This window comes from Camelina sativa, chromosome 9, assembly GCF_030686135.1.
Source record: "Camelina sativa cultivar CO46 ecotype springtype chromosome 9, ASM3068613v1".
Lineage (NCBI taxonomy): Eukaryota > Viridiplantae > Streptophyta > Magnoliopsida > Brassicales > Brassicaceae > Camelina > Camelina sativa.
In genome coordinates this window covers 6,904,155-6,914,987 of record NC_141888.1, presented here as the reverse complement: position 1 = coordinate 6,914,987, position 10,833 = coordinate 6,904,155, and the positions used below count along the sequence as shown (strand labels likewise).

At 38.6% G+C, this 10,833-nt stretch overlaps 1 pseudogene; it reads left to right on the top strand.

Annotated features, from left to right (window-relative positions):
* Positions 1-1,688: 1,688 nt before the first annotated feature.
* LOC147937841 (uncharacterized) lies at positions 1,689-3,198 on the top strand (annotated as a pseudogene).
* The last annotated feature ends 7,635 nt before the right edge of the window (positions 3,199-10,833 follow it).

Below are 10,833 nucleotides of genomic sequence, written 5' to 3'. Positions count from 1 at the left end.
CTGTGCAATGGCAAATAGTGATTGGATTCTTGAATACCCTTCTAGACGAAGTGAGTACCTACGCTTTGAGGGCTCTGATCACAGGCCTCTGGTTACTTATTTCAACCCTGAAAAGAAAAAAAGACAAGGCTTATTCAGATATGATATACGGTTGAAAGAAAAACTTGAGATTACTAAACTAGTTAAGGAAGCGTGGTTATCTGATCCGGATGCGCCAGTGGATAAACGACTTCACTTCTGTCGATGAGCTATCATTAATTGGAGCAGAACTCAGTTGCAGAACAACCAAAAGGAAATAACATCTCTCAGAGAACAACTGGAGGAAGCTATGAGTGCTGACGATTCCAGTCAAAGCTCCATAGATACACTCAATCAAAATCTGTAGAGAGCTTACAAACAAAAGGAGGAGTTTTGGAAACAAAGAAGCCGTCAGCTGTGGCTTGCCCTAGGAGACAAAAACTCCGGTTATTTCCACGCTGCAACAAAAGGGAGACGAGCAATAAACACCATTTCGGTTATAGAAACTCCCACAAGCTCTCCAGTCTATGAGGAGAAGGATATTCTTAAGGTAATATCCACTTACTTTCAAGATATCTTTACCTCTCCAAAAAGGGATAGAAGAAGGGTGGTTGAGGAAGCCCCGAGCCCATGCATTACATCAGAAATGAATTCCGCGTTGACTACCATACCGTCACCTGTGGAGATCAGGGAGACTCTAGTCGATTCACCCGGACAAAGCACCTGGACCCGATGGTTTTTCCGCGAGCTTTTTTCAAACAAACTGGGAGACTCTAGCTGATGAGGTTGTGGCTGAGATCCAAACTTTCTTCATTAATGGGGTTCTACCTGCAAAAATAAACCACACACATGTGAGATTAATCCCGAAGATTACTGTGCCACAAAGGGTTTCAAATTACAGGCCAATAGCACTTTGCTCAGTATATTACAAGATTATATCTAAGCTGATTGCAAGGAGACTACAACCAGTTCTAGATGCATGCATCTCCCAAAATCAATCTGCTTTTGTCCCGCAAAGAGCGATATCAGACAATGTTCTCATTACCCATGAAGCTTTGCACTACCTTAAAGTTTCTGAAGCAAAAAAAAACGGTGTTTTATGGCAGTTAAAACGGTGTTTTATGGCAGTTAAAAGTGACATGAGTAAGATCTCAGGATAGCTAAAGGAAGCCCTAAGATAAATCACCTCCTTTTTGGGATGACACCATGTTCTTCTGCCGTTCAGACCATCAAAGCTGTAGAACCTTGATGAATATCCTGAAGAAGTATGAGAATGCCTTGGGGCAGATGATCAACAAATCAAAGTCGTCAATAACTTTTTCAAGGAAAACACCGCAAGAAACTCGTGATAGAGTTAAGAGGATTCAATGAGAGGGTGCACAAGGCAAATACCTTGGTCTCCTTGAGCTTTTTGGCAAGAGGAAAAAAGATCTTTTCACCGCCATTGTTGATCGCATCAAACAGAGAGCTACGAGATGGTCCTCACGATTCTTATCCACTGCGGGTAAACTCACTCTGCTTATATCTGTCCTGGCTGCAATGCCCACGTACACCATGTCCTGTTTCCATTTGCCAAACTCCCTCTGCAAAAGAATTCAGTCAGCTCTCACCCGCTTTTGGTGGGACAATAATCCAAGAAAAAGAAAATGAGTTGGATCGCTTGGAGAAAAATGACAAGACCTTACAAATCCGGAGGGCTGGGCTTCAGAGACATCAAAGCTTTCAATAAAGCCCTCCTAGCTAAGCTATGTTGGCGATTACTCACAAAGCCTTCCACCCTCTTCGCCAAAGTGTTTTTAGGCAATTACTGCAAAGATACTAACCTGCTCGATTGTATGGTCCCAAATTCAGCATCACACGGATGGAGGAGTATCTGTATGGGTAGGGATTTGCTTAAACCCCACCTTGGTAAGCTGATAGGCTCAGGAGAATCAACACCAGTGTGGGGAACCCCTTGGTTGTCGTTGGAATCCCCACTAGCTCCTATGGGACCCCCCACCGACACAGCTCAACACTTATGGGTAGCGGACCTTCTCCTGCCAGAGTCAAGAGAAAGGAATAAGGATCTTATTCGTAAAATCTTACCAACCTATGAAGACCGAATTACTAACCTGAATCCAAGTTTGACGAATGCACCGGATGTGTGGGCGTGGCTACCCTCGAATAATGGCGTATATTCGGCAAAATCTGGATACTTTGAAGCTGTAAAACAAGACGAAGACAAGGTCCTTGATCGCCCCCCCCCCCCCCCCCCCCTCTGTGACCCTGAAATTTTTCAACTGGCATAAACAGATTTGGTCAGTTAAGTGCTCACCAAAGATAAAACTTCTTTTGTGGAAGCGATTCATAATGCCTTACCAGTTGGCGAAAACCTTGCATCCCGCGGTGTTAACGATACTCTGAAGTGTCCTCATTGTGATGCCGATGAAACAGTTTTGCATATCCTCTTAAAATGCCCCTTTGCACGGAACATCTGGGAACTAGCACCTTTCCAGGAAAAGTTGAAGGTGGAAGAGATCGACTTGGTTAGGGCGGGCCTGGAATTGACCAATAAGCTTATCTGCTTACCTCCATCTGGAGTGGGATCTGGTCCCCTATCCCCTTGGATCCTCTGGATCTTATGGACCTCCCGAAATCAACTGATTATTTAACAAAAAGCGCAGCTCCGCCAGGGAAGCTCTCCACACAGCCATAAATCGAGCTCAAGAATGGCAGGAAGCCCAGCTCCATCATGCAAGCCCCCCACCAAGATCTCTGTCAGTTCAATTCCCCCAAATCCCTCCAAACTGTTTAATTTGCTGTATTGATGCTTCGTGGAAGGAAGATGGGCTAGCGGGGTTGGGATGGATCTGCAAAAAAAAACAGAGCGATACTGTTTTCGAAGGCGCTGCCTATTTACCAGTGGCCATATCTCCGCTGGTGTCCGAAGCCAAGACAACTCTTATGGCGGTAAGAGTTGCAATCACATCGAATTCCAGAGATGTACTCTTTGCTTCTGACTCGCACACCCTAGTCAAAGTCATTAATCTGAAGATCCCTCATAAGGAGTTTCACGGAATTGTCCATGATATCCTGTCGCTATCTCTGTCTTTCAATTTCTGCTCTTTTAGATTTATCCCTCGATCGTACAATCAACAAGCCGATGCTTTGGTAAAAGGGGCTGTTTCCCTCCCTGTATGAATTTTTAATTAATGAAGTATCCTATTTTGACCCAAAAAAAAAAATGGTATGTTGTGACTGTGTGATCCGTCTCCATTTAACTTAGGCGTATGATGACCAAATTATTGCGTAACACGAGCAACAAAAAAATGGAATCATATCGTTCCAGTAGTTTTATATACGAAATACAGACGATCATCCTAATTCTTCTGTAAGACATAATTTTTCAAAAATATTAACACAATATTTTCCATGGAATAATGTATCTCTCATTATTCTAAGACTGTTTACAGTATACGATATAAATACAGAAAGATACACGAATGCGGAATGGATTGGTCATCATGGGAAGGACACGAAGCCTATTACAGTCAAACTTTCTCAACAACCACCCGTAAATCTTTTTTTTTCTTCTTTTTTTTTTCCATCCTACTCGTACACCTAAGTAAAGCAAATATAAATCTTCTTTATCTTTTGCTATTTTTCTGCTTATAAAAAGATTTAAAAATATGTTTTCAAAAGACAATGTAAAAGATGAAATACTTCAGAGAACCTTTAAATAAGAATGAAAGATGCTTACTTTACCAAGAAAATCAATTACTATTATAGTACAAAAAAAAAAAAGAATCAATAAGTTTTTTCGAGTTTTATCATGGAGTCATGGATTTCATTTTTAACGCATATATGCATAAAAATATATTATGTTTTAAATTTATAATTTATTTTTACTTATATTTTTATTATAATGTATTTAGAGATATTTTTCTATTTTCTTATTTTATGGCTAATAAAATCTACTTTACACGAAGGATTGCTACCATTTTTACAAAAATGTTTTCGATATATATAACAAACACATATACGATATACGTGTAGGGCGTTACCTTTTTTATATGTAAATATATTTTTAATATGACTAATATTATTTTGCATCTACGTTAAAAAATTGTGTTTTATGATTACAAAAAAAAAAAAATTGCTTTCGATCATCTAAAAATTATGAATTTGGTATCTCGTACTATTAATTAATGATTATTTTGAAGTTAATAAATGAGAAATGCTAAGATATTACAAAAAATTCTATTAAGTTTTGTATATTAAGTTTAGGTAAAAGGGATACCATGCTTTTGATAATCTATTTTTTTAACATAAGTTTGGTATATTGAACTTTTAAAAATTAAAATGATCTAAATACTCTGAATTCTAAACTATGTTGAATTTTTTTTATTTTAAATATATTATCTCGGAAAAGACAAAAATAAATTCTTTTAGGATTAGCTTTCGACGGTAAGAGAATTTTTTGTACCAAATCAAAAAAGAACGAAAGCTTTCTATGGCATTGACTCTACTTTTCAAAGTTGTAGGCAATAGTTGCACCACTTGCTAATGTACCCTTGTTATTCCAATTCTCTAGCTAATGTCATGCTGTAATAAAATAAAGGTATTTAATTGTAGTATCTTACGTACCTAGCAAGATACCTCATGGAAGCTCAAGAAAAACACACACATTGCTAAACCAGAAACTGCTGCATGTTTAAAGCAGAACTTGATGTATTTTAAGTAGATTCCATGATGTAAGAAATATCAATCTTGACTTTTTATATTCAATCACCGCAACCAGCTTTTAAATATGACACATTTATGATTGTGGGTATATCGAAACAAGGTCGCGTACTTGGACTTGGATCACTCCAAAGTGGGGTTTCTATGTCTTTAGATGGTTTGGCTGAGTTCCCTCAAGCTACTGAAGAAGTAGGAACATTAACGCTATGAGTTTAAGAGCTGGAAATGGAATTGCAAAAGAGTAGTGAAGATAATGTGGTTATTCAGAAACAATTCCATTCAGTGGAGCAACTGATTCAATCATTTGCAGGTCCCAATGGATTAAATGCAGTAGCTCCATTTACTCCACCATTAAGAACTTCTGGTTCCCCACAAGCTTCTGTGGGTGTTGGTTTGTTTGCTCATGCTACGTAGTTTGGTTTTACTTTGTTTGCTTATGCTACTTTGCTGATTTGCTTCTGTTTATGTTGTTAAGTTTACTTGCTTTTGTTTGATGAAGTTAGACCATCACGACTGTTTCTGTTTTATAACAATTTCGTTTTGGATGTTGATTTGCTAATTTATTTTTATTATTTATCAAATTATTCTAGTTTTTATTACATATATTAAATATTTATGCTGATTTAGTGGATAAATATAAAGCGACAAATTTTAGACACAAAATATGACATTATAACTAGCAACAAACTTAGAGCAATATAATAGCCACACAACATTTCGTTTTGGAGACGATGTTTACAGTCGATAGTTGTGATTTGAGTATTAAGTAACCGTTTTTTAGTTATTGCTTGTGGCATTTTAATGACTATAGTTGCATTGAAAAATGTGACTTAATTGAGACGTTATGATAGTTACAAAATATGACAGTGTTGAGACTATAATTTTAGTCGGTAAGTGTGACGATTAACCAACGATTTTGTAGTCATGACTTGTGACTATTTGGTGACAACAGTGCAGTCGTAATGCTTGACATAATTGAGACGTTATGATAGTCGCCACTGTTGGAAGCTGTGTCAACACCTGAGTCAGCAAGTCTACCATACCATCATCACGACCCAAGGCACCATCCGCTGCATCTTCTGCATCCGGCCTACACCAGTACTGACACCGGACACCAGCCCCGTCGATACCACCACCAGCAGTCCTGGGCATTTAAACGGATCCGAATGGACCAAACCAAAATTGCCGGTACGGTTTCGGTTATAGCTAAAAAACTTAATGGATCTTGCTTTAAAAATATCCATGGATATCAGTTTATAACCGAACTGAACTGATATCCGAATGGATATCCGAACCCAATGTTTGAATGCTTGAATCCTTGAATGCTTTAATGTCATGTTTCATAGACTCGTCAATCATCACTCATAAATCATATATAATGACATGGAACTGCATTTTCTTTTGTTTATCAGTAGATGGCTGCTTCTTCTTGCCAAGAAAACTTTGTGGACTGAGAAAACAATGAAGAAGAAGAAGAGGTATGTTCAGAGGATGTGAGTAATCCGACTGCGACCAGAAGCAAAAGGAAAGGTAGTAGGGAAAGTAATGCGCAAGCTTTGAAGAAACAAGGTCTGTTGTGTGGAATCATTTTACAAAGTTACCGAAAAATAGAAATAGATGCACCTGCAACTACTGTGGTAAAGGTGTTAAGTGTGCAACCACTTCGGGAATTTCCAATCTGAAGGGCCACACTGACAGATGCAAGTATTATGAAGCATAGAAAGCGAAGAATACTCAACAGAATCTGAATAACGGAAGTGGATCAAATGTTGGGAACATGCAAGTGGGTAAAGTATCTGAAGCTGTTTTCAGAGAGGCATCAAAAGAGATGCTGGTCTTGGCTCAGCTACCTCTTGCATTCATTAAATGCATAGCATGGAACCACTTCTGCAGAAATTTACATCTTTACCAGTCGCATTCAAGAAGGACTGCCACTAAATACATAGTGAAAATGTATGTAAGACAGAAGGCGGCTCTAAAGTCTATGATATGTGCTTCCAAGCAAAGAGTTTCTCTCACTTCTAACACATGGGTTGCTCCAACTACAGGGGCTAGCTACATGGTAATTACTTGTAATTTTGTTGATGCAACTTGGAGATTGAAAAAGCTTATCATAGGGTTTAAGCATGTAATGGACCACAAAGGAGTAACAATAGCGTCAGTTCTTCTAGATTGCTTGACAGAATGGGTATTGAGAGGCTATTCACAGTGAAAGTTGACAATGCCACAGCCAACATAAATGCTTTGAAGAAGTTCACAGAGAAATTCCAAGAAAATGGAAGTGATGCATTAGTGTTATCTGGTGATTTAATGCATGTTCGTTGTACAGCTTATATATTGAACCTAATTGTCAGAGATGGGATGCATGTAATGTCATATAGTGTAGCTGCTAGTCGTAATTATGTGGTGTATGTGAGAGGTTCAGATAACAGACTTGATTCCTTTGAGCATAAACTAGATTCAAGGAATATAACAAGGGGTAGTTTGACATTGATGTAAAAACAAGGTGGAACTCCACATTCCTCATGTTAACTAGAGCTCTTAAGTTCAAGGAAAACTTTATTAGGATTGAAGCCGAAGATAGGCTATACAATGAGCATTTTCTGGAATTAATAAAATGGGAGCCAAGGTTTGGTCTGCCAATGACATCCGATTGGAACAAGATTGATGGATTAGTTCAGATTCTCATTTTTTCTACAAAACAACCCTTGTTGTCTCTACATCTAGCAAGGTTTGCTCTCATAAAATCTATAGTGAGATTTGTGACATTGATAGGCAGTTGACTGCATTGAGTGTTAGTTATGATATGGATTTAAGTTTAAATGTTGAAGATATAAGAGATAAGTTTGACAAATACTGGGATGGATTGGAAAAATATCAATAGACTTCTGATAATTGCTTCTGTCTTTGATCCTAGGAATAAGATGATGTTTGCTTCATTGTGTTTTGAAACGTTTTATAGTAAAGGGTCAGCTAAGACTAAGCGGCTTGAGTTCAGTGTCAACTATCTTGAGTAATATGTTTGAAGAATATTACAACAGAAGTGTTATGAGTTCAGCAAGTTTCTCAACATCTAAGGGTGAGACCGGTCCTCAAATGGGCGAAAGGAACAAAGTAGTTCATAGAGACAGAGTAATGTGGAGGAAGAGCAACTTCTAGTGGTTCAAGGGGTTGAAAGAATGGCTTCAGTTTACAACAAAAGGATGAATCCAAACGGATATAATGCAACACAGACTGAACTTGATAGGTATTTAAAGGAAGATGTTGAAACTCAGTTGCCTAATTCATTAGGAAAAGACTATGATGTTCTGTCATGGTGGAGACTTAATAGTCTCAAATATCCAGTTTTATCCGAACTAGCTAGGGATATTCTAGCTATGCAAGTTTCTTCAGTGGCTTCTGAGTCTGCTTTTAGCACTAGTGGCCAACTCTTAGACCCACATAGGAGTTGTTTAACACATTACATGATTGAGGTCTTAATGTGTACTGAGCAATGGATGAAATCTGATGTTCATATATTTTACCCTGTTTTTCATTAGTATATTCACATCTTTTGCATCTTTTGCTATCCATTTTGACCATTATTGCATAGGTTTAGGACTGTTCTTGCATTAGAGTATAGTTGCATTGCATTTGCATCTTTTCATGCATAAACAGGTGATTTTGGAGCTTAAGGAGCATGGAAGCAATGCTGAAGAGAAGTGAAGCAAACAAGAGGAGAAAGCAAGAGAGTTAAGGCTGAAGAAACAAGGTCGTGTGTCCAATTCGACCGCCCACTCGACCAGACACTCGACCGTGTGCGGAGATGGACTCGACCGAGTGGAAGATGCATAAGAGGAGCCAACTCGACCGGTCACTCGACCGAGCACCAGGTCGAGCTGGCCGAGCCGCCTAGCTGTTTTGTCTTTTAGCATTTTTAGGGCTTCCACTACTTTTTCTATATAAGGTCTTGTACCCTGCAGTCACCAAGGAGTCCAGCTTTTTAGATAGTCAAAAACCTAGTATTTACCTTTTTGGGAATTATTTATTTTTGCACTTTTATTTTCTTAGATCTTGTACCTCCTTGAAGGAGAAAAACAAAGAATTCTTAGATTTTGTTGGTTCTATAACTTTCAAGATATTAAGAATTCGTGTTTGATTCCTTCTTCAATATTGTAGATCTTTGTTTTATCTTTCTAGTGATGCAATTTTCGGTATTTTCTGGGTTTATGACTTTATTGTTCATCATGTGTGATTGTGAGTAGTTTCCTTAGCTCTTAGGGATGGTTTAGGTTGGATGGATGTTGTGGTGGTCAAGATTGATTGTTGTAGATCTCTTCTAGGGTAGATATTCTTAATGCTGATCCTATAACCGAGAGGGTAGGGTTTGATCTCAAGCCTCTTAGCATCACACCAATGTCTAAGGAGCATAGATAAGGCTAGATCTAGAGACTATCATTAGGCTTGCTAAGAGATTAGAAGTCTTGTTTGATTTTTGACATATTGTTTAATGCTTGCTTGTATAGGTTCTTTACTTTGTGAGAACAAGTCTAGAAATATATGAGCTTGATTGTTTTTGCCATGAGAGTGGATATTAACATGTTCTTGGAGATATTGTCTAGAGATTAGCTCATATTGATTGAGGTTTGTTGGTCAAGTTAGATAACCACAATATGAAGTCCAACCCATGATTCCATCCCTAAGACCTTCCTTGTTTATTGATTTCCTAGCTTAAATTATGTTGTTTGATCGTTGTTTGATTCGCTTTTGTATTGCTCTGTTTTACTGTCTTTGCTCTGTTTCTCGCGTTTGTCCAGCTCGACGCTCTACTCGATCTACACTCGATCGAGTACTTGCTTGAAGTCATCCCCAGAATTCTTGTTTATGCTTTGTAGTTGTCCTGTCTTGCTTCCTGTTTCATTCTAGTTGCATTTCTGTTGCATTCACTTAGTGTCCTGTTCATTACTTGCCTTGCATTAGTTCAATTCTTGCATTACTATAGTTTCTATTTCTGTTCTTATTGCATCATAGTTTTGATTAGTCTGTTTTCTTAACATTTAGCATCCATCTTAGTAGCTTTTACATTCTGCATTTTACATTTCATCAATAGGTTGTTAGTGACAAACATCCTTCATACTTGGCTTGACTTAGACATTTATGTACATCCTGATTGCTTGCAAACTCTCAGATTGGATTGACACCTATTATACTACAACTGCATAAGGGGAATTGAAACACCCTGCACTCCATTCATTCATCATCATATATCCTTCATTGATACCATATCATCCATCCCACAAATATATGTGTTTCAATTTGGCGTCGTTGCCCATTTAAGAGTGTTTTTGTGACAATTAGGATCAATAGAAGTCTAAGATTAAGTTTGTTTATCCACTTTTTCGCTACTGATCTCGTTTCTTCTCCTGCTTGTCTGTGATTGAGTTTCAGTTACCATCAACTCGACCACCACTCGACCGAGTGAGTGATCGAGCACTTGATCAAGTCAGAAGCCGGATACAAATAGACATCAGTTCCCAGTCGACTCGAGCCTGCGCTCGACCGAGTACCTGTTCGAGTCTGTACTCGCGCCTGTTGATGCAAACAAGGTCCAAGGGTCATCACAATCTTCAGAGACTCCTAGATCACATCAACAGACCACCAAGGGACCTAAGACAGCAGAGAACAAGGATCTATCAGGAACAAGAACAACAAGTGCTAATGGAGCAACAAGATCAACAAGCTCCAAGGGCAAGAAACATTGGTGCTGGAGATGCACCAAACACACATAATCAGAGAGCTGGTATTGTGCCTCCTACAGTAGCAAACAAAAATTATGAGATCAAGAGTGGATTGATCTCCATGATTCAAGCCAACAAGTTCCATGGGTTGCCAATGGAGGATCCCCTAGACCACCTTGATCAGTTTGATAGGATATGTGGTCTCACAAAGATTAATGGAGTGAGTGAAGATGGATTCAAGTTAAGGCTATTCCCCTTCTCACTTGGAGACAAGGCTCACCTCTGGGAGAAGACACTTCCAACTAGAGCAATAACCACATGGGATGCTTGCAAGAAGGCTTTCTTGGCAAAGTTCTTCTCCAATGCAAGGACTGCT